The sequence below is a fragment of the Artibeus jamaicensis genome, unplaced genomic scaffold, assembly GCF_021234435.1.
Source record: "Artibeus jamaicensis isolate MK-2021 breed Jamaican fruit bat unplaced genomic scaffold, CSHL_Jam_final contig_519, whole genome shotgun sequence".
Taxonomy (NCBI): Eukaryota; Metazoa; Chordata; class Mammalia; order Chiroptera; family Phyllostomidae; genus Artibeus; species Artibeus jamaicensis.
The window spans coordinates 26,835,849-26,860,279 of record NW_026521871.1 but is presented as its reverse complement, the minus strand read 5'-3'; the positions used below and the strand labels follow the sequence as shown (position 1 = coordinate 26,860,279).

Below are 24,431 nucleotides of genomic sequence, written 5' to 3'. Positions count from 1 at the left end.
ACCATATTGCTTGGGTGGAGCACTACCTTCTATACTGCCTCAGCCTGAGGGAATGCAATAGCCCAACCCTCTGGACTCCCTGTCACCCCACCCTGCAGAGCTCATACCTGCTGAGGAATCAGCTGCCTGGGCCAAAAAATCTGGGCATATTTGGGGTGTCAGTGACTGAGTGGTATGGCTTTGGGGTGGGGCCATTCTTCCCCCTTTCTCGTGACACTGACAGGTACCCTCCCCTCATGGAAGATCCTTTAGCCCCAACCTTGGGTCCATCTTCTCAACTACTGGTGACCCCACTATGCCAAGGTCTGGGCAAAATCCAGGACAAAGTTGTGTAACTCTGAGATGGAGGCCACTCCTTCCACATGCCCCCAAACATGATCAGTACCTCCCCATCATGAGAGATGTACTAGCCCAAACACCCTGATTCCTGGCAGCTCTGCTGTGTTGAGCTCCAGCTCCTAGCAGAATTTTGAACAGACTCAGTTGTGTGGCTTCAGGACAGGTGCCATTTTTCCTTCATATTCCCAACTGCTGGGCATATGGAGGGCAGAGCCCTCCATTCACACAGCCAAATCTTGGCCCTTTGGGGCCTGATAAACTCTTCTGGCCTTAATCTGATGATAGCAGCTAGATTTGTTGTACCCTGGACATTTGCTGACTAGGTTCAGACCCAGCAGTGGCAACACGTTTAAAGCTGTATCAGTCTGGTGAACACCACTCACCCCTACCTGGTGACTCACTGACAATATACCTCAGGCAATTTGTGTATTGTCAGAGGCTCTTTCAGTGACTGAGCCTGTAAGGCAGCTGGCAGGTGGAGGCAGACAGAGACAGATCTCAAGGTGCCTTGGGAATTTTGAGGACCTGACCCTAGGCCTAGTGCTGGTAAGAGCAGGCCTTGGTACACAGCTTGAGGCACCCACAAACTAGATCATTTTGTAGTTCCAAACAGGTTGCCCAGGGCCAGTCACAGGGAACCTTTGATATTGGTCTGTACCAGAGTTTCTCTCAAAGACTCCAGATCCAACACACCCATTCACCAGCTTCAGATGACATCAAATCTGGATTCAGTTAGCTTCACAAGTGGCATGGCCAAAGGGAGATCTCAGCAGGCACCAGACCCTACCTAGGTGATTCTGCTTTGTGCAGTCAGCACCTTCACAGCAGCTTATACACTGAGGTACAAGTTGATCCTTGCTCTCAGCCAGCCTGAGGGTTGACCCCATGCACAAATGGCCCAAAGCAATAGAAACTCAATTACAACAGGAGGGCCCACATAACCCACACAAAGGACATTCATAGAGCACCCAGATCTGATGACCAAGGAGACTGCAACACTGGATCCCAAAGGACACCTACAAACTAAGGCCACTCTACCAAGACTGGAAGTCATAGAAGATCTACCTAATATATAGAAACACAAGGAGGCAGCCAAAATGGGGAGATAAAGAAACATGCACCAAATGAAAGAACAGGAAAAATCCCCAGAAAAAGAAATAAATGAAATTGAGGCAAACAATTCACCAGATATAGAGTTAAAAAAATAGTTATAAAGATGTTCAAGGAATTTAGTGAGAACTTTAACAAAGAGAAAGCAAGCATAAAAAGGATATGGAAACCATAAAAAGAAGCAGTCAGAAATGAAGAATACACTAGAAGGGATAAACAGTATATTGGATGAAGAGAATCAAATCAGTGATTCTGAAGACAAGGTAGCAGAAAATACCCAAGCAGAGCAGCAAATAGAAATTTTAAAAATCAGGATAGCTTAAGGGATGTTTGGGAAAACATGAAGTGGAAGAACATCATTATGGGAGTACCAGAAGAAGAACAGAGAGTGCAAGTAATTGATAACCTATTAAAAAAATAATAAAACTGAGAAGTTCCTTAATCTGATGGGGGAAAAAAGATGCACAAGTTCAGGAAGCACATGGAGTTCAAAACAAGGTGAACCAAAAGAGATCCATACCAAGCCACATCAATGGTTAAAATGGCAAAGTTTAAAGACAAAGAGAGAATCTTGAAAGCAGCAAGAGAAAGGCACTTGCCTACAAAAGAGCTCCCATAAGACTGTCAGGGATTGGCATGAAATATTAAAAGTAATGAAAAGCAAGGACTTATAATCAAGACTACTTTACCCAGCAAGGCTATCATTTAAAGTTAAAGAAGAAATAAAGAGTTTCCCAGACAAGACAGCTAAAGGAGCCCATTACCACCAAATCAGAATAATAAGAAATGTTAGAGTTTTTTTGAAGAAGGAGGAGGAGGAGGAAGAGGAGAGCGAGAAGGAGGAGATGGGAGAAGAAAAGGAGAAGAAATACCAAGGAACACAGTTATAAAGAATAAAATGGCAATAAATATGTACCTAACAATGATCACTTTAAATGTAAATAGCTTAAATGCTCCAAACAAAAGATATAAGGTATCAGAATAGATAAGAAAATAAGACCCATATACATATATGCTGTCTACAAGAGACCCACATCAGAACAAAATATACACACACACTAAAAGTAAAAGGATGAAAAAAGATATTTTATGCAAATGGAAATTTAAAAAAGCTGGGGCAGCAATATTTATATCTGACAAAATAGGTTTCAAACAAAGGCTATGACCAAGGAAACTACATAATGATAAAAGGAGCAATCCAACAAGAAAACATAACTCTTGTAACATTTATATACCCAACATAGCAGCACCTAAATATATAAAGCAGATCTTGATGAATATAAAAGGAGAGACCAACTGTAATACTACAGGAAATTTTAACCCCTCATTGACATCGATAGATAGATCTTCCAGACAGAAAATCAACAATGAAACAGCAGCCTTATATGACAAACTAGATTAGATGGATTTAATGGATATAATCAAAACATTTCAATCCAAAGCAGCAGAATATATATTCTTTTCAAGTGAACATGAAACATTTTCTAGAATAGACCACATGTTAAAACACAAAACAAGTCTCAATAAATTTAAGAAGATTGAAATCATATCAAGCATCCTCTCTGATCACAGTGGTACAAAGTAGAAGTCAATCACAAGAAAAAACCTCTGAACACACACAAAGACATGGAGACTAAATAACATGTGACTAAACAATGAATGGGTTAACAATGACATCAGGAAAAAATCAAAATATACCTTAAAACAAATGAAAATGAAAACACAACCCCAAATGTAGGGGACACAGCAAAAGCAGTCCTAAGAGGGAAATTCATAACGTTACAGGCATAACTCAAATCTCAAATAAACAATCTAACTTTACACTTAAAGAAATTAGAGAGGACTTCCGCCAAGATGGAGGCGTAGGTGGAAACACTCTGCCTTCTCTCACAACCAAGTTTAAAAACAAAGTTTTAGCAACAAAAACGCAGCCAAACCACAGAAATTTGAACTATACGGAAGTCTGACAACAACGAACCTTTCAGCCAGACCAGTAAGAGGGGCGAAGCCAGCAGCGGAGCAAGGTCTGGCAGGAAAGATCTGCTGGACCCACCGGGTGCGCAACCCAGGCACACAGGCAGTAGGCGGATCCCAGGTGCGGAGTAGCAGTGGGTGGACCCACTGAGGGCTGACCACGGTCACACATTTGCGAGCAGATAAACTGGGGAAGGAGTAAGTGGTGAGACAGACGGAGCAGGCCCCAGTGGTAGGAAGCAGCAGAGGGGACCGCTATTGTTCCTCTCTGACCCAGGCCCCACATACAGCATCACAAATCAGCGACCTGGGTGGCCCCACCCTGGTGAACATCTAAGGCTCCGCTCCTCATATGTAACAGGCACAAACAGATCAAAACATTATGGCTCAAGAACAACTCAGAGCCCTAGAGCCGATAAATCTAAGTGAGGAAGAAATAGCCAAACTTTCAGATGCACAGTTCAAAACACCGGTGATCAGGATGCTCACAGAACTGGTGGATTTTAGTCACAAATTAGAGGAACATATGAAGGTTAAACTAATTGAAATGAAGGGAAACACACAGGAAACCAATAGTAATGGGAAGGAAACTGGGACTCAAATCAATCAAGTGGACCAGAAGGAAGGAAAAATGACCAAACAGAAAAAAAGGAAGAAACAAGAATTTAAAAAAAAATGAGGAGAGGCTTAGGAACCTCCAGGACATCTTTAAATGTTCCAACATCCGAATTATAGGGGTACCAGAAGGAGAAGAGGAACAGCCACCAGTGGAAAACTTATTTGAACAAATAATTAAGGAGAACTTCCCCAATCTGGCAAAGGAAATAGACTTCCAGGAAATCCAGGAAGCTCAGAGAGTCCCAAAGAAGTTGGACCCAAGAAGGAACACACCAAGGCACATCATAATTACATTAGCCAAGATTAAAATGAAGGAGAGAATCCTAGAAGCAGCAAGAGATAAGGGGACAGTCATCTACAAAGGACTTCCCATCAGACTGTCAGCGAATTTCTCAAAAGAGACCTTACAGGCAAGAAGGGGCTGGAAAGAAGTATTCCAAGTCATGAAATTCAAAGATTTACATCCAAGATTGATCTATCCAGCAAAGCTTTCATTTAGAATGGAAGGACAGATAAAGTGCTTCTCAGATAAGATCAAATTCAAGGAGTTCATCATCACCAAGCCCTTATTATATCAAATGTTAAAGGGACTTATCTAAGAAAAAGAAGATAAAAAAGATGAACAGTGAAAGGACAGCAAACTCATAGTTATTAAGAACCACACCTAAAACAAAAGCAAACTAAGAGGACAGCTAGATCAGGAGCAGAACCATAGAAATGAAGATCACATGGAGGGTTAGCAACAGGGGAGTGGGAGGAGGAGAAGGGGGGAGAAGGTACAGAAAGTAAGTAGCATAGATGGTAGGTAGAAAATAGATAGGGGGGAGGGCAAGAATAGTAGGGAAAATATAGAATCTAAAGAACTTGAGACACATGGTCATAAACTAAAGGGGGGAATAGTGGGGGAGGAGTGTGCAGGGTGGAGGGGAATGAAGGGGGGGGAACTAGAACAACTGTAATGGCATAACCAATAAAATATATTTTTTAAAAAGAAATTAGAAAAATAGCAACAAATAAAACACAAAATGAGTAAAAGGAAATAATAGATGAGTAAATAAAACAACTGAGATATTTACACAATGGAATACTAGTTGGTCATAAAAAAAGAAGAAAGTTTTACCCAGGATGGACCTGGAGAACATTATGCTAAATAAAATAAGCCAGTCAGAGAAAGACAAATACTATATGATTTCACTCATATGTGGAATCTAATGAACAAACTGAACTAACAAGGAAAATAGAGACAGATTTGTGAATAGAGAGCAGGATGACAGCTAAGGTGGAGGGAAGGTAGGGGGTACAGGGATCGAGCAAAAAGGGAAAAAGGCTCATGGACATGGACAACAGTGTGGTGATTGAAGGAGGGAAGGAGTATAAGGGGAGTAAATGGTAATGAAAATGCAATAAAAATAAATAAATAAATGTAAATGCAAAGAAAGAAAGGAAATAATATAAATTAGAGCCAAAATAAATAAAATAGTATGAAAAATATATGAACGATCAGAAATAAATAAAATAGTCTGAAAAAAATAAAAATGGTTCTTTGAAAGGATAATCGAGATTGACAAACGTTTTTCCAGAATCATCAAGGAAAAAAGAAAAAGGACCCAAGTAAATAAAATCAGAAATGAAAGAGAAGTAAAAACTGACTCCACAGAAATACAAGGGATTGTGGAAAAATATTACAAACAACTATACACCAACAAATTGGTCAATCTGGATAAAATAGAAAAATGCAATCTTCCAAAACTGAATCAGGAAGAATCAGAAAATCTGAAGAGACATATTACAACCAATGATATAAAAGCAGTAATCAAATTAACTCCCAACAAACAGAAGTCCTAGACTGGATGGCTTCACAGGTGACTTTTTCCAACATTCAAAGAAGAGCTAACACTTATCTTTCTCAAATTATTCCAAAAAATTCAAGGCAAGGGAAGACTCCTTAGTTCATTTTATGAGGTCAGCATTATACTAATGCCAAAACCATATAAAGACACTACAAAGAAAGAAAATTATAGGCCAATATCCCTAATGAACATAGATGCTAAAATTCTCAACAAAATATTAGCAACCTGTATCCAACAATACATTTAAAAGATCACACACCATGACTGAGTGGGCTTTACTCCAGGGATGCAAGATTGAACAATATCTACAAACCAATAAATGTGACATACCATATAAACAAAATGAAGCATAAAAAATACATGACCATATTAATAAATGCAGAAAAAGCATTTGATAAAATACAGCACCCATTTACGTTAAAAACTCTCAGCAAATTGGGAATAGAGGGCACATACCTCAACATAATGAAGGCCATATTTGACAAACCCATAGCCAGCAACATACTCGGCAAAAACTAAAAGCATTTCTCTTAATATCAGGAACAAGAAAAGAATGTGTGCTGTAAAAATGCTCTTATCAATATAGTACTAGAAGTCTTAACCATAGCAATAAGAAAAATAAGTAAATAAAAGGCACTCAGATTGGAAACGAAGAAGTAAAACTGTCATTATTTCCAGATGTCATGATACTGTATATAGAGAACCCTAAACATTCCACCAAAAAACTACTAGAACTGATAAACAAATTCAGTAAAGTAGCAGGACACAAAATAAATATCCCAAAAGCAGTTATATTTTTATACACCAATAATGAACCAATAAAAAGGGGAAATTAAGAAAACACTCTCATTTATACTTACATCAAAATAAATAAAATACCTAGGAATAAATTTAACCAAGGATGTAAAAGACCGGTACTCAGAAAAATATAAGACACCAAAGAAAAAAATTGAAGAAGATACAAATAAATGAAAACATATACAGTGTTCATGGACAGGAAGAATTAATATCATTAAAATGCCCATACCACCCAAAACAATCTATAGGTTCAACAGAAGTTCTATGAAGATACCAATAGTGTATTTCACAGAATTAGAACAAATATTCCAAAAATTTATATGAAGCCACAAATGAACCCAAATAGCTTCAGCAAACTTGACAAAGAAGAACTAGGTTGGAGTAATCATGTTACCTGATATCAAACTATTCTACAAGGGCATGGTAATCAAAATGGCATGGTACTGGCATAAAAACAGATGTATAGATCAAAAGAACAGAATAGAGAGCCCAGAAATGAACCCATACCTATATGGTCAATTAATATTCAACAAGGGAAACAAAGACATACAATGGGGTAAAGATAGTCCATTCAATAAATAGTGTTGGGAAAAATGAACAGATACATGCAAAAAATTAAGCTAGACCACCTTCTTATACCACATACAAGAATAAACTCAAAATGCAAATATAAGATTCAAAACCACACAAATCCTAGAAGAAAACATATGCAGTAAAATCTCAAACATTGCATATGGCAATATTTTTTTAATATGTCTTCTCAGACAAGGAAAACAAAAGGAAAAAAAACAAATGGGACTACATCTAACTAAAAAGGCTTTGCACAGCAAAGGAAACCATCAACAAAATGAAAAGACAACCCACTGAAAGAAAAAATATATTCACCAATGATATATCTGATAAGGGGTTCATATCCAAAATTTATAAAAAACTTATACAACTCAACACAAAAAAACCCAATCCAATTAAAAATGGGCAAAGAACCTGAGTAGACATTTCTCCAAAGAGAACATACAAATGGCTAATAGATATATGAAAAGATAGTCAATGTCAATAATCATCAGGGAAATGTAAATTAATTCCATAATGAAATATTACTTCACACCTGTCAGAACAGCTATCATCAATAAATCAAAAAACAATTGTTGGTGAAGACAGGGAGAAAAGGGAACCCTCATGCACTGTTGGTGGGAATGCAGATTGGTGCAGCCACTGTTGAAAACAATATGGAGTTTCCTCAAAAAATTAAAAATGGAACTGCTTTATGACCCAGTGATTCCACTACTGGGATTATATGTGAAGAAACCCAAAACACTGATTTGAAAGAATATATGCACTCCTATGTTCACAGTGATATTTATAATGGCCAAGATTTGAAAGCAATGCAAGTAGGTGACCTTCAGTAGATGAGTGGATAAAAGAGCTGCGGGACATTTACACAATGGAATACCCCTTGGCCATAAAAAAAAAAAAAAGGAAGGAAATCTTACCTTTTGCAACAGCAGGGATGAACCTGGAGCGTATTATGCTAAGTGAAACAAGCCAGTCAGAGAAAGACAAGTACCATATAATTTTACTTATATTTGGAATCTAAAGAACAAAGTAAATAAAGAAAATAGACTCAAAGATACAGAGAATAGACTGACAGCTGTTAGAGGAGAGGATATGGGGGCTGGGTGCAAAAGGCGAAGAGATTTAGCAAAAAAAAACCATAGACACGACAACAGTATGATGATTATCAGAGGGAAAAGGAGCAAGGGGAGTAGAAGATGGCAAAGGGGTAATAATTGGTGATGGAAGTGACTTGACTTTGAGTGGTAAACACACAATACAATATACAGATGATGTATTATAGAATTGTACACCTGAAACCTACATAATTTTACTAACCAATGTCACCCCAATAAAATCAATAAAAATTTTTAAATAAATAGGGAGACATTTGAGCTACACCTTGAAGAATGAGTTGATTCTATTACACAGAAATGGTATGAAGGGCATTCCGAGTGTCAGGGACAATAAGTGCAAAGCACAGAAGTAAATGTCCAAGCAACAGAGATGTGGAGTGTGTGGTACACGTAGCTAGAAAGAACATTAGCAGCATAGTTTGGAACAAGAAATATGAAGCCTTTAATACCTGGAGAGGCATTTTGGTTAAAATCAATAGTCAGTGGAACCTGTAACAATCCCTTCATTAAAAGAGGCTTAGAGGGAAATGAGGGTCTTGTTCCCACATTAGGGAGTCTTGGGTTCTAGCACAAGGGTAGCTATTGTTATCAGAGTTCTGGTTTAGGTCGATTAGCCTAAAGACTGGGGTGGAGGTAGAATGGAGGAAGGAAAGACTCAAGGCAGAGTATCAGTAGGGAACTAGTTGGCCCAGTGAGAAACAGAAAGGGTCTTAATGAGGTTAAGAGACCAAATGAGGCCCACCTGAGCACCCCAAGTATCCTGCACATGATGAACTATCAGTCATCATGACAGAACTATCATGTCATCATAATCCCAGTGAAGCTAAAGACCAGAATCTCCAAGCAGTGTCACACCTTAAGACACCCCATCCAACAAGAAAACATAATTTTAAAATAACTTGAGTTGTTTCCTTCACTTTCTCAAATACCTTTGGGCTGCTTTGGGTTTTACTCTGAGGGCCATGGCACTCAAAGAAACTATCTTTGTTCTCCCATCCATATCCCTCATGTCCCACAGCTGCGTCCACACCTCTGCACAAAACTGCCTGGAATGCCCCTCCATCACCAGGCATTGAATCCACTGTCCTTCATCCCTCTTCCTTTCCTGGATCCTCTTTAGCCCTCCTTCCATCCCCCAGTCCCTATTTTATGCCCCTTTAAACTCTAAGGAACTTCTCCCATCATTGTGTAGGGGAGAAAGAGAAATAGAATGTACAAATCCAAAACAAACTTTAGGTGCCCAGAAAATTTAATCCAGTAATTTTTATAGATTACATCCACCTCTAAAAAAAGCAATCCCGTATGTAAATGGATGCCCTAGGGACTCCCAGAGTTCAGTGGCCCCTTCCCTCCTCCCTGGACTTTATTTTCATCTTTCCCTACAGTAATTACAAAGTAGGGTCCTCAGACTAGCAGCATTGAATCAGCTAGGAGCTTGTAAAAATACAAACTTTGAGCCCCACTCCAACCTACTAAATTACAATTTCTTGGGGCAGAGACCAGAAAATTGTTCTAACATGCCTACCAAAAGATTCTTAGCACATTAGATTTCAGGAATGACTCACTGGTTTAACAGACTTGAGAGCCATTACTCTCAGATTTGTGGGGATGCTGCTGAGTGAACTTTATGGCATCCGCCTGCTCCTTCTAAGAAATCTTGGGGGACTAGATAATGGAAAGTTTCCCAGACAAAGACATGTCCATATGTACACTTAATCCTCCCTCCATACAAGAGCTGTCTTAGCTAGAGCAGTGTTTCATAATCTCTTGTACATCATGGGTCATGAGGAAAATGACAGGATTTAGAGGCACACTGGAGTAAACACAGGTGATCGCCACCAGAGGTGCCCAGCTCTGGACTATGGAGAGGAAAGCATGCCTGGGGATAAGCAGTCACAAGGTTTCTCTGTCTGCTTTAAAGGAAGCAAGAGTGAGCCCACCTCTTAATACCCAAACATTGGGTTCTAGCTCATCCACACTGCGACCTTCAAACACCAGAAATAAGAAGCTAAATAGCTGCCACAGTCCTGCTGGTGGCCCATTCTGCCATATAAGCAGCACACTAGAAGGATGCAGTTTTCAAGTTCACAACCTAAAATGTCTCCGAGGTGGGAGACAGGGAGTTCTTGGCTGTCGATACTATAATCCTGCTTCTATCCCCAAAATGTGAGCTCAGTTGAGGACTTCCTCCAAAGTATTGATGAAGCCATACCTATATCACTTCCTACTTGCAAATCCATCCCCCAGATCTCAGGTCTATATTTGGTCACTTAATCCTATTCCCTGTTAACTGCTACCCTGGCCTCCCTTTCTCTTAACAGAGATATGACTTACCAACAGGAAGAACCGAAATGAGTTTCAAAGTAGTGACGAAGTTCAGTTTGTTAGCCTGAGGATGTGGAAGAAAGGGGCACTTTGTGCACTGTTGGTGTGAAGGTTAATTGGTATAGCCACTATGGAAAACAGTATAAAGGCTCCTCAAAAATTAAAAATAAACCATCATATGGTTCAGCAATGCCACTTCTGGATATATAGCTGAAGGAAATGAAACCACTATTTCAAAGAGCTTTTTGCACTCCCACATTCATTGCAGCATTATTTACAATAGCCAAGGCATGGAAACAACCCACAGGGCCACTGACGAATGAATGAAGAAAATGAGGTCTACATATACAACAGACTATTAGTTAGCATGACAAAAAAGGAAATCCTGCCATTTGCAACAACATGCATGAACCTTAAGGGCATTATGCTAAATGAAATGTCAAGCATAGAAAAACAAAATCTGTATGATCTCACTTGTATGTGGAATCTAAAAGTCAAACTTTTAGAAACGGAGTAGAATGGTAGTTGCCAGGACTTGGGTGGGGTTAGGGGGCAGAGGGACAGGAAAATGTTAATAGAAAAGTACAAACTTCCAATTATAAGATAAATAAGTTCTGGGGACCTAATACACAGTGTGGTTTCTATAGGTAAAAATACTGTATTTATGTTTGAAAGTTGCTAAAAGAGTAGATCTTAAAAGTTCTCACCATACACCCCCCAAAAATGGTAATTATGTGAAGTGGTGGATATGTATCATTTCATAATACATATGTGTTTAAAATCATCTGTTGTGCATCTTAAACTTATATAATATCATGTCAGTTACATCTCGATAAACTGGAAAAATAAAATAAATAGAACTAGATATTTATATAATCAGAAAGAATCTCACTAAATATTTAGGGGGGAATAGGATAGAATACAGGATATGGAAATAGAAGTGAACCTTCGAATTTTTTAAATAAAGTATTATTCAGCCTCTGTTGAATACCTACATCTCCCTCATGCTGTGTCAGGCACCAAAGGAAAAAGAAAAAGGAAAAGACAAGTCCCTGCCCTCAGGAAGCTCACATCTGGAGAGCAGACAGCTGAGCACACAGTACAATGGGACAAGCGCTTTGACAGGGAAGGACTGAGAATACACAGGAGAGCCTCCTAAACCAACCTGCAATGTCAGAGGAAGCTTTGCAGAGGTGACCAGGTCTGAGCTGAGTCCAGAGGACAGCTAGGAGTTATTCAGCTGGTCGAACTGAGGGAAGTCCCTATCACCTCAAAGCAAACACAAACGTAACCATGCAGCAATAAAGGTCTTGAGAGGACTATAGGAAGAGCATTTCAAATATTCCAGGGACCAGAACATCCTCTCTCCCTGGAAAAGCCACAGAGGAAGAACACAAGATGGCAGTGATGCAATGGGACTGCATAAAGCAGGGAGGCCTTGAAGCGTCAGAAACTGCAAATCTAATAAAATTTGTCAAGAAAGGGGCCCTCAGTTATCCACTGGGGGTGGGGTGAAATGGCACAACCTTACTGGAGAACAAGGCAGCATTATACACTTATTGAAAGCCTCAATGATGTTTGTGATCTTTCACCTAGTAATTCAACCTTCAGAAATTGATCCTAAGTGAAGATTTTCATGTGTGGATATTTATAATGGTGTTATTTTCAAATGGTGAAGAACTGGAAATAAGCCAAGTAATGGTTAGATGAACTTTGGCACAGTAAAATAGCAGGTGGCCAGTTACAATCATGTTCTTGAACAGCATTTAATGATTTAAAAAAGGCTCAGAATACAATTTTAAGTGCAAACAAGGATACGAAATTGCATATACAGTATGATTCTCATTTTATTAAAAATGTATGAGTATATGCATGTGCAAAGAAAAAAGACTGGAAGGAAAAACATCAAAATATCAGCAGTGGTAGGATTACAGGCAGTTCTTATTTTATTTTTAACCTTTTTTCTATAATCCAAATTTTAATCCTATGTATGCCCTCTCAGAGAAAAATAATAAACATTGTTAAACAAAATGCTAATAGAAGCTATCTCTAGAGAATGAGGTCACAGTTGATTTCCTAAAATTTTTCTGTGCTTTCCAAAATATTTCCCCAAATTTCATTGTGACTGAGTATGGCTCTTTAAAATAAGCCATTGAAGAGCCTTTTTTACAGGAACCCAGAATGCTTAGGGAAGAGCCTGCTATTTTAAGGGACTGGTGATTAAGTCACCTGCTGGGAACAGGTGTCAGCTTAGCAGAGAATGACAAGGTGGCCCCATCCCATCCCCCCAGAACCTGACGACCTCCTATTGCTCTCCCACCTTTTCTGCTCCATGTACCTACCTCTGAGAATTGGCAGTTGTCAGGGTTTTTGACCTTGATCTGTAATCTGCAGCTTTAATTCTGTTATGGCCTTTCTTTGGAACCTGCCTTGAAGAGGGTTTGCAGGTGGGTGGGCAAGGCCAACCCATTAAGCTTAGCAGATAACTCCTGGGAGTGCTGGGAGAGGGTAGTCCACATAAAGGGACTGTCTAAAATAAGTATTCAAATCTCCTTGTGTAGAGGTCTTTTTTATCTCCTCGCTATCCTTCATTTTTTTTGCACCAAGTTAATTAACAATTTTCCGGTAAGCACTTTCTTGACACATAGTATTTAGAGCCTGGGTCACTTCCCTTATCTTTCCTTCCCCTCTGTGTATTGTGTGGCTCCATGGAGCTCGAAAAGCATTTTCCTGTTGGAGGAGAAAGAAGTGTCATTCTCCCTTGGTCTTTGTCATCTGCAAGCATTGCAGTAAATTTCCCAAACAACAGGCCTATACCTTCCATGTTTGTCTTGCTTCAACTAGTTTTTAAAAACCCCTTTTGCTTGCCTTTAGCATTTTTTCTTTCCCACAAGCTTTGGCTTGTTCTGTCTGAGCCTTCCTGACACTCTTCCCACAGGTGTGACAAGCCTGGGCCAGCCATTGGTTCCCACTGAACCCCATCTCCATGGGATTACGTTTACCTCACTGTGTTAAAAGGTTAAATACATTTTGTTTGTTTCCTGGATTCTGCACCATACTGAATAGATCTCAAAGCCTATGGACATTGCTTATCCCATTTACTGAATACTTCCACCTAAAAATTTCTCTGGTTTCATATTCCTTTTGTTATGTGGTTATCCTTCATGATACCTGGTTTCGTGGTTTTACTACCCCAATTTTTCCCCATTCTTTTCAATTTGGGGTGGAATCTTTTTTAGGTAGGTGTTTCCTGTCAAACAGGTCTTCCCAGATTTAGTACAAGGCACTTAGTAATCTCTGCAGGAAGTACTGGTATCAAAAGCCACGATCTAGAAAACCAAAGCCTGCTAGTTAACACCAGAAGTAGCCAATACTTCAATTTTTATTTCTCATTATTCTTCACAAGTAGCAACCTTTAATATGGAGGGTGACACGTTCATGGCCTTTGACTACCTCTACTCCAGCCAGCTACGTTTTTTACAAGGGCCTTCAAAGGCAATAAAGATACATACAGCCTGATGCTTCTACCTCCAAAGCTTGCTCCCTCGTATGTAAATCTATAGGTATAAATATTGATCAATATGACTGATACCTACTGGTAGACATCAGCCACATCCTGCTTGCCTGCATGCTCCAGCATAACTTACCCTTGCTCCCCGTGTCAGGCCATGGATTCCCTGGAAAGGGAGTTGATCAAAAAATGTTTGTGACTCACCTCTTCCTCACTGAGCAGGAACAGCCTTGCTGGCTCCTGCTCCTGCTCCTGCTCCTGCTCCTGCTCCTGCTCCTGCTCCTGCTCCTGCTCCTGCTCCTGCCAGGGCCCACCAACCCAGTGTTCTCTGACTATTGATGAGTGTGGGGCACTGTTGGGAAGGAGCACATAGGTGCTTCCTTAGCCCCAGGTATAAATGTTTCTCCTCCACCACCCCTCCACTAGATCACCAATTTCCTCTCAAGTCTCTTGATATTGGCTTAACCCCTCTCCGCTCTGAGAAAGGCTTTCTTTCTGGCATCCTGCCTGGAGTGTGTGTCCACCACTGCCTAGGCACCTAGGCACCCTTTCTTTCTGCAGGGTGGAGGGAGTTCCCCTTCATGTCTTTTACCTGCTCTGTCAGCAGAGAGGATCCACTGTGCTTGCTGCATTACTGCTCACTTAGGAGGGAAGATAAACATGGTTCATTCCTCAACAATTCTCAGCTTTTAGATGCCCTGGGTTGAGAGTCCTTTGGGGCTCTCCCTATAAAAACATGCTTGTTCACCAATTGGTTCCCTAGACAGCCTGTTTATAGTTCCCGTAAGAAAACACCTCTTAAATCAGCTTAATCAGTGTAAATCAGCGCTTCTCACTGTTAATAATAATTAACTCTAGCAAATTTTCAACTTTAAATGTTTAAGAAGCAGCAAACTCAAATCACACAAGAGTAGCTTACACAGTGGTCATTGTTTTCCTTAAATTTCTTCCCATCCATGACATTTGCTAGGTCTTCTGCAACCAAGCAGTCAACAGGAGGTTCCGAAATGCTCCTACCCTTGCCTAACCCATGTCTTCCTTTTCCTTCAAAGCCCTCAAGCTTCATCTTTATAGCTATAGAATTGTCAATACAAAAGGGACCCTGGAGATCAGTACCATTTTTTAAAATATTTTATTTATTTATTTTTAGACAGAGTGGAAGGGAGGGAGAAAGACAGGGAGAGAAACATCAATGTGTGGTTGCCTCTTGCACTCTCCACACCAGGGAGCCTGGTCTGCAACCCAGGCATGTGCCCTGACTGGGAATCGAACCAGTGACCCTCTGCTTCACAGTCCAGCGCTCAATCCAGTGAGCCACACCAGCCAGGGCTCTTCAGTACCATTTTTTATAGCTGGTACAAATTTATTCACAGACTTCAATGGGACTTTATTATACTATAACTAACCTTAGTTCTTAAGTTCTCATTTCTGCTTAATCTAGCCAATGCAGAGTACTCAGTCACTTTCAGGGTTTTTTTTTTGTTTTTTCATCTCAGGTTCTTTTGGGTTAATACTCAACCAATTTATGATTCTCTCTCTGTTCTCCTCTCCCCAACCACAATGACAGTTCAGGTGGGATGTGAGGTGCAGAGTATGTTCCATCATTCCTGGCAATAGAATGAGGAAATGGAGTGTCATTTGGGCCCCAAATCCTCTCTCCATGCTAGTCCCTGCCCAGATAGCCAGCTTCTTGCTAGATCCTTATTGCCAGACACTGGGGTCCACTACTGTTACCACGGATCCTTCAAGACCTCCAGGCTTCAAGTCCTCAAGGGCTGCATTCCCCTTACCTAAGGATGCCAGATTTAGCAAATAAAACCATAAGATTACCAGTTAACTTTGAATTTTGGATAAACAACAAATGACATTTTTTTTGTCCATCTAACCAACCACCAGTCTTATGTCAGTACTTTCTCTTGAAAGTGGAAGTAGAGGACCAAGATGTTCAGACCTCACCCATGGAAGCAGACCTTGACAGCTCACCCCTCCTGCTATGTGGATAGAAGGAAAAACAAGAGAGAAAGCCACTCCTATGTTTATAACATTTCAAAACACGGTGAGCTCCTCCTCTGGAAGAAAAGGCCCAGTCTATGCCCTGGAATCCAGCCTGATTAAAAGTCTCTGTGTGTTTAATAGGTACAGAATTTCAGTTTGGGATGATAAAAAAGTTCTAGAGATGGGTAGTGGTGATGGTTGCCCAACAGCACAAATGAACTTAATGCCACTGAATTATACATTTAAAATAGCTTAAATGGTAATATTTTATGTTGTGTATATTTTACCATAACTTTTTTTTAAAGTCCTTCTTCATGGAAGGAAGGGAAGTAAGAAAAAGACAGAGACTGTCTTCCTAAATTATAGATTAAAAAGTAGGGATGCATTCACTTCCTCAGCCTTCCAGCAATGGCCTCCTCTGTGCTTTGGCTTCCTCTTCAAGGCTGGATGCAAGAAGGCTGCAGTCAGTCTAGTTTCACAAACTGTGTATAAGAACTGCTATAGGAAGAGAAAGCCAGCTGCTGCCAGAGCTCCCCTGGAAATTGAAACCCTTCTTCAGAAGCCCCAGCACCTAATTAGTTCATATTGGGTCACAAGCCCATTCACTACCTAATCCATGATAAAGGGGATGAGAGCACCATTGGACCAATCAGGCTCAGACCTGGAACTGAGGAAGGGTCAGCTTCCCTTGAACAGTGGGCTGTGGAGGAGGGGTGGAGGAAAGATGGGTGCCTAAATAAAAGTCGGTCTGTTGGGAAGGGTGAATGGGGAGACGGATGGGCAATCCAGCATCCAGTACATGGGGGCTAGGTAGGGCAGAACTGCCTTGTCTAGGGCTTACTTGAGTATCCTCAAGACCCTCAGGAGGAGAAAAACTGAGAAGCAGAAGCCAAGTACTCCATAATACAACACATCCCATGACCACCCTACTTTCCCCCAAATCTTTTATTTCCCTAGCCCCCTGCAAAAATAAAAGTCTTGGGTAAATTCTATTCAAACAATTGATGTAAGCTTTTCATAGCTGAATTCCCAGGTGCTCTAGGCCCTGCTCACTGTACCCGATCCCTATCCCAGCCTGTTTTGCTCAGTGATCCCTGGTGGTCTCCAATGACACTCCCTGCAGGAGTGATGTCTTCTGTGTCCTAAAATAAGAGCACCTGTTAAGCCAATGTGGCTACTAAAGGAAGTCCACTTTAAGTCTAATAATGTAAACATACAAATGGATTGACTGGTTTAGAGAATGAGGCATGGGACAAGGTTGTATGGATTCAGGAGAAACTTGCAGTGAATGTAGGAAACCAAAATGTTATGACCCCCCCCCTTAAGAAGCAGTAGAGTAAACCAGAAAGTCAAAGAATTTAGTATGTAGCATTCTTTCAGGTCCAAGGGCCTGCAATGAAAGAAGTTTTATAAGAAGTTTTGAAAAACCAGAGAAAATTGTACAAGTACACCTTATCCAACAGAAATTCTTTCTAAAATAAGAAGTGAGAAATGTAGCTTCCCTAGGGGAAGGATGGAACCTTTCTAATAATATTTGAGTTTAAGTTCACAGGTGCAGAAATGAAAGAAGGTCTGAAAAATGTAGTTAATAATTGTCATGCTGTGCAGCATACAAAACAGATGTAAGGTAACACATTTGTCTGAAAAAATTGAGCCTTAACACTTTCAGTAAATATGCCACACATCATTAGAACAATTTTTTAATGTTTAAAATTCCATAATTTTTGGAGACTTTGTCTAAGACATGGTGATATGCACTTATTTGTTTGGTAAAGTGTGTTAATTACTTATTTAACAAACATTTCTAAGTACCTACTGTGTACCAGGAACTGTCTTGATAGGCATGTCTCATATACAAACACAGCATTGCAAATATTTAAGAACCATCTGAAGAAAGAATATGTTATTTTCATCCACATACATACTCTTTAAATATGTTCATACCAATGCACTATAATTAGATTTACCTGCTTGTTTCTTTAATTATTTACTGAAAAATTGGACATTGAATTGTTTCTAAATTAATTGCAAGGTTTGTAACAAAATTATAGTTTTTACAGACATCAAAGCAATAGCTCAGAGTGATTGTAAAATAAAAAGCAAATACATTAAACTAGGAAAAGAATGTGACAATTTTTAATTGATTATTCTTGTTCATTATTAAATATGAGAATAAATAAATAAATTCTCATATAAGTCATTTTATAAAAATGATTATAATAATCTTCAGTTCTATGCATTAATCAGTGTGATAAGCTGCTGTTTTATCATATTACTTGCATTAAGAATTTCTTTGCAAACAATGTAAGCCAATTTCCATGTCCTATCTGATGTGTGCTTATAAATAAAAATTTGCTACATTTTACTGTGTTTTGTAACCTTTCATAAATTGATTTTTATTTTCAAATTTAATCAATTCAAATTAGTTATGGCTATAATTGTGTTGAGTAAGAAAGTGATTGAAGTTGAAATTTTAAAAAGTGGGCCATAAATTGAGCAACATTAGTTTTAAATGGAACTATTCCATTATGAATTTTATTATTCAGCCATATGAATAATACAGATAGAAATTATCCATGGTGAGCATAATAATTTTCATTTAATTACATTTAACCTTTGGCTGACAGCTGTTGGGGTAGAGAGATTGGGATTGAGCAAAATGAAAAAGGGAAAAAAACTCAGGGACATCGAGTACAGTGTGGTGACTGCCAAGAGGAGGAGATGTAGAGGAGGGTATGGGGGGATAAATGGTAATGGACAGAGACTTGACTGGGGTGGGGAACACACAATAGTCTACAGATGATGTGTTGTAGAATTGTGCACCTGAAACCTATATAATTTTGATAACCAGTGTCACCCCAATAAGTCCAACAAAGGCAAACATTAAAAATAAAAATATTTTTAAGTGAAAGTCTCATTTCTAAAAAATTAAAATTAAAAAATAATAATTGTTATATTTAAACCTCGTCAATATGCAATGGCGACTCCTGTTTAAATATAATGCACCTATTAAAATATTATTCTCTGGATGGCTGTGTGTATAATTGTGCCATCTTAATGCCATGTCAAGCCAGGGAAAACAGTGTGGAATATTTAATGAACAAAGTATGGGTGGATACTTGCAATCAAAATAAAACTGTGCTTATTGGGTTCTTGTTGGCAGCAAACAAGTTTCACTGCTACACCTACATCTTTAAATGTAGCTCTGGAACTATCCCACTGGTGTCTGGGAGTGCAATCTGGCAGGATCAGAACACAGGGAGCAAGAGCTCCCAAGCTCAGTATCATTGGAGGAGAGGAAATCGCACTGTGATGTAGTCTTTGGTCGGATTACTTAAGGATTCAGTTTTATCCTCATTTTGACATGTGGTTAGTAAGTGATAAAAGGAGATCAACAAAGATCTATTGGATATAAAAGGTCTGTGCACATTCCATGATACACTGCCTTTGCTATGTGTGACCAAGAATTCCGTCCAGGTTACAGGTAACATGGATTTGGGGTCCATCCTTCCTACCTGCCCATTCCCAAGGATCCTAGACCCAATTTGGACAATGTATATTGAAAACTTTAATTTTCATCTGTCCCTTTTAATATATCCTTCCATATGTCTCAAATAGCCCTCTTCTGCCCAACTCCTCTGATTATTGCTAATTCACTGGGAAAGTCAACATTTCTGTTAAGGGTTCATCAGCAGTGGGGCATAGTAGAAAGAGCACAGACTGGCTGCTTAGCCTCAGAAACACCTGGATTTGGATTTCAGTTCATCCCACGTGGGCAAGTTACCTAACTTCTTAATTTCCTCATTGATATAATGAAGATAAATAACAATAACATATGGGACTAATAATATCACCATATTCCAGTGACATGGCTCTCACCTCTACCTCCTGATAGCAAGTTCCTACTGATAGTCACCATGCTGAAACAGGGGTACTTTCCCCAGTTTGTTGCCTGCCTCATAGCTTTGCTCATGGTGATTTTAGAGTTTCTTTCAATTACAGTTGACATGCAATATTATACATATTAGTTTCAGGTGTACAGTGTGGTGAATTAGACATTTATATGATTTATGAAGTGTTCACCCTGATAAGTCTAGTGCCCATCTGACACTTATGCTGATTTTTATATATACTTTTTTAATATAAAAAATAAAACCAGAAAAAATAAGATAAATATTTAATAGATTTCAAAATTAGGAAGTCTTTTCAAAGCATAAAAGCCTTGGAAGAAACAGAAAAGTAAATTACTTTCAAATAATCCCTGCCCAAATAAAACTAATATCCCAGCTATTCTCACTTGTGTATTCTTCCAGAGAAGCTTTAGAATAATTTTGCTGTCATTCCCCTTAAAAATCTTATTAATACTTTGCCTAGATCATGTTAAACTTAAGTAGCACAGTGACCCAAGCTGCAGCCAAGGCCTTCACCAGGAAAGCAAAGGTTTTTTTTCCAGGACCCCCTGGCAATTTCTACTTAAATAGCATTACCCCAAACTGTCACACACATGACTACACTTACCCTCAAAGGAGGCTGAAATGATGTTTAGTTTTCAACCTCTAGAATGGAGGTGGGAGAAGGAAGAAGAGAATGGATGTTGAGTAAGCCTGCCTGTAGGATATGCTACAAAGTCACCTCAGAAGAGAGATAAGGGGCAAGAGCTTCAGAAGCTGTTCCTGTGAGCACGTGAGCAAGACTGGTCACAAGTATTGCTGTGGATCCTGGCAATACAGTGCACACTACCCAGAAAGCCACTCTGCCCCTCTTTGCTGCAGGGAGCCAAGCAGATTTGACACTTGGAAGATGGGAGCAACCACTAGGGAGAGGGCCTGTGCATTACAGATCAGAGTCTGAAGCAGCCAGCAGAGTAGTGGTCTTGTGAGGGGTCTCTCTCAAATGCCTGTTGAGTATTACATCTTCAAACAAATGCTGTTTGGCTGCCTGTCCAGTAGCAATGTCCCCTTCTTCATAGCTAAGAGAACCAGGATTTTGTTCTGGCAGCCTTGGTGCCAGCAACTAAATGAATCACATTTGATCAAAGCCCATCATGGCAGTTATAGTCCCCCTGGGCCAATGGTTGTTCTAGAGGTGGACAATGTGACCCAGCTTTGGGAAATGAGATTTAAGAGAAAACAGGCTGCAGGTGGTTCTGCCCCTTCTTCCTACTTTTAACATGGTTGTGTATGAACATTATGCTTGGAGCTGTGGTTCTTTCTGCTTGCATCCACAAGGCAACAGCCTGAGGACAAAAGCCAGTTTCCTAGGTTGGCAAGAGTGGGAACACAGAAAGAGCCTAGGTCTTTGATGATTCTGTGAGTCAGCCAATGCATCACACCTGGAACTGCCTGCCTCGTTACTAATGATGGAGACAATTAAATGTCTTTATTGTTTAAGCCACTGTTGGTGTTGTTTTATTTCTTGCAGCTGAAAGCATTTCTAACTGATATAGCCCTTAAAAAGATTAGAGCAGAACATTGTGAGTTGGCATATTCTTGAATGAAGAGGCAGATGTCAATAAAAGCTAATGAGCTAGCAAAATCTGGGTGTTCATATGAATGTAACCTCTTCCTAATACCCACAGGCAGTGAGGCCTAGAGACAGTCAAGTTGTACCTAAAAAACAATTTGAGAAGTGACATTTTTACACAATACAGTCTTCCCTTTTAGAAAGATAATGTACTTCTCGATTATTTACATCTTTTCTATTCTGAAGTTTTACATACCTAGTCATAATACCCCACAAATTTCTTGTTAGGTTTATTTCTAGGTATTGTATATTTCAGGCTGCTGTCTCTTGAAAGTTGGGGTTCTGTAGGGATCTGTTTTCTGCCCCGTTTTCAACCAACAATTGCCCTGAATGATACTCCTTTTCTGCCCTTCCCTCAACTCCTACTTCAAGCAGCTCTTTCATCATTCTAGGCAAATACACTTAACTTCCGAGGTACACAGACTTTTGCCTCGACTGTGTTTTGGAGGTCATCCAACCCTGATAGTTAAAGGTAACATTTGAAATCCAGTGAGCTTGAGGTTAAAACATGTCACGTCAGCAATCACTAAACAACAGTGCATCAGATTAGGTCAAGAATTTGTAAAATGTTTGTGCCAAGTGAAATGTCAAAGCACAAGTGTGTGAAAGAAAAAAATCTCTGTGCCAGTCAAAATGTCAGCCTGTCTCTCAGCAAGTCCTTTATTCCTTTCTGTTCTTGTTTTTCTTGTTTCACACGTATTAAGGTTGCCTTTAAATAATTGAAATTAATAGTGGCATTATCAGCAGTTAAGAGTGAAAACTAAAGAACTAATTTAGAATCACTCAGTCAATTGGGACTCATTTTAAAAACAGAATTTGTTAAGCCAACCTTAAAAATAAGTTCTTAACTGATTGCCTCAAGCATTTATGTTGCAGCCATTATTTGTTCTGTTAATTTTTGTTGTATGTGAAGAAAGATGCACCATAGAAAATACACAGTTTATAAATGCTATATCTGAGGAGTCACAAATGAGATAGAAATGCTATGAATACAATTAATAGATCCAGGTAGCCCTCAACAAATAGACTGCCAGTGGTTTGTTGAGTTGATTGTGAAGCAAAACTCCATAATGTTCATCACCATTTTCCCACTGGTTTTAATTTCTAGCTTGGCAGAGCTTCCTGAACATGGCTCTTCTCCATGTCATTTGCTTTCTCTAAGAGCAGCTTTCTGTTGCACAGTCATGGCCAAACAGTGGGGAACTGGTCCTACTCTTGATGCTACAGCTGCCTCGTTAATAAACCAAAATCCTTCTCTATAGCTAACAAGGCCAGGCATTGGGTGAGGCAATCCTGGTGCCCAAAGCACAGCATTTCAGGAGGCCCTTGTTCTCGGGTTCACGCCCTGTACTTACAAGACCCTGAACATGAGTGCTTTCTTAAATATTGCTCCCTAAGTACCTCACTTGCCTCACCCCGATCCCAGCCCTAGTAGGCATTATTGCTGCCCTTGGAATTGAAGAAAAAGTCTTTGCAGTAAAAAACTCTACAAATCTTCTGACAGTGAGAACTGGGTTCCTATCCGATTATATCAATTCTACATTTAGAAATTGTACAATATGAGTTTAAAGAGTAATAAGATGCATGTATTGCTAAGATGGGAAAAACTTCTCAAAAAGCAGTCCACTTGATTGCTCAGAATGGGCTTGACAGTGTGAAAAGACCACGTGGGACCACCATTTCCCAGAGTTTGAACCCCGAGTTTTCTGCTTTGGAGCTCAACTTTATCAGCATAAAGAGAGTTGGTCAGGTTGAGGAAAATTGGCAAGAGAATTACAAATAATCCAGAATCCCAATTTACTAAATTACAGTTGTAGATATTTTCCAAAGACAATGTCCTAGTGTTCAGTGTTCAGGACACGCCTCCCTAGAGTCAGGGGATGTGGAACAAAGTATTAGTCATCAGACGGCTGCGAGTGAGAATGGAAAGAGAACAAAGAGGGGAGGGGTAGTCAATGACAGGGATGTTTCATCCAGACCAGGAAAAAGTCCTGCCTTACCCCAGAATACTCTGTTATCCATTGACTCAACAAATAGAAATCGTGCACCCACAATGTGCTAAGCAAACCCATACGCTCTACTTTAAAATGAATTCTAAATCCAGTATTTCCTGCCACATCCACAGTAACCACCTAACTCAACCACCATCGTTCTGCCCCTGAATCAATAGCATAGGCCCCCAACTGGTCTTCTGGTTTCTACTCCATCCCCACTACAGTCCACTCTTCACCCAGATTTCAGGCTGATCCAGTTAAAATGTAAGTCAGATCATGACGTACCTCTCCTCCAAATCCTCCATTGGCTTCCTGCTTATTAGAATAAAATCCCAAATCCCTTTCTTGGGCTATGTGGAAAGCAGGACTGAAGGAAGATAGTGGCAGTCCTGTCAATTAAGTAGCCATGTTTAGAGCATGTGCAGTAAAGCAATGTCTCGGATGGTGCAACCCCTGAAGCATGCACAGTATAACATGGTAGACAGCATGTGCTTATTTGAGGGGCAATACCACTCTCTCAGGGCATGTGCAGTGGAGCAACATGGACAATGTGTAGTTATCTGAAGAGTAAGCCCAGCCTCTCAGAGCACATGCAACAAAACGACATAATCAGCATGTGCTTATCAGGGTGGCACACAACATGTGTGTTAATCAAAAGTTGATGCATTACATTGTACAAAAATACAAAAGCAAAGACAGACAGCTA

General features: G+C 39.7%; 1 long non-coding RNA gene across 7 annotated transcripts in view; it reads right to left on the bottom strand.

The window, feature by feature from the left end:
- Window positions 1-24,431, bottom strand: part of LOC119048266 (uncharacterized) — a 389,482-nt gene that overhangs the window by 337,139 nt on the left and 27,912 nt on the right. The window contains exon 1 of one of the 7 annotated variants that reach the window (XR_005082302.2): window positions 13,045-14,202. The exons of the other annotated variants lie outside the window; for them this stretch is intronic. This is a non-coding gene — a long non-coding RNA (uncharacterized LOC119048266). Of the gene's footprint in view, window positions 1-13,044; window positions 14,203-24,431 lie in introns of those variants that run through there. 7 annotated transcript variants of the gene reach the window in all.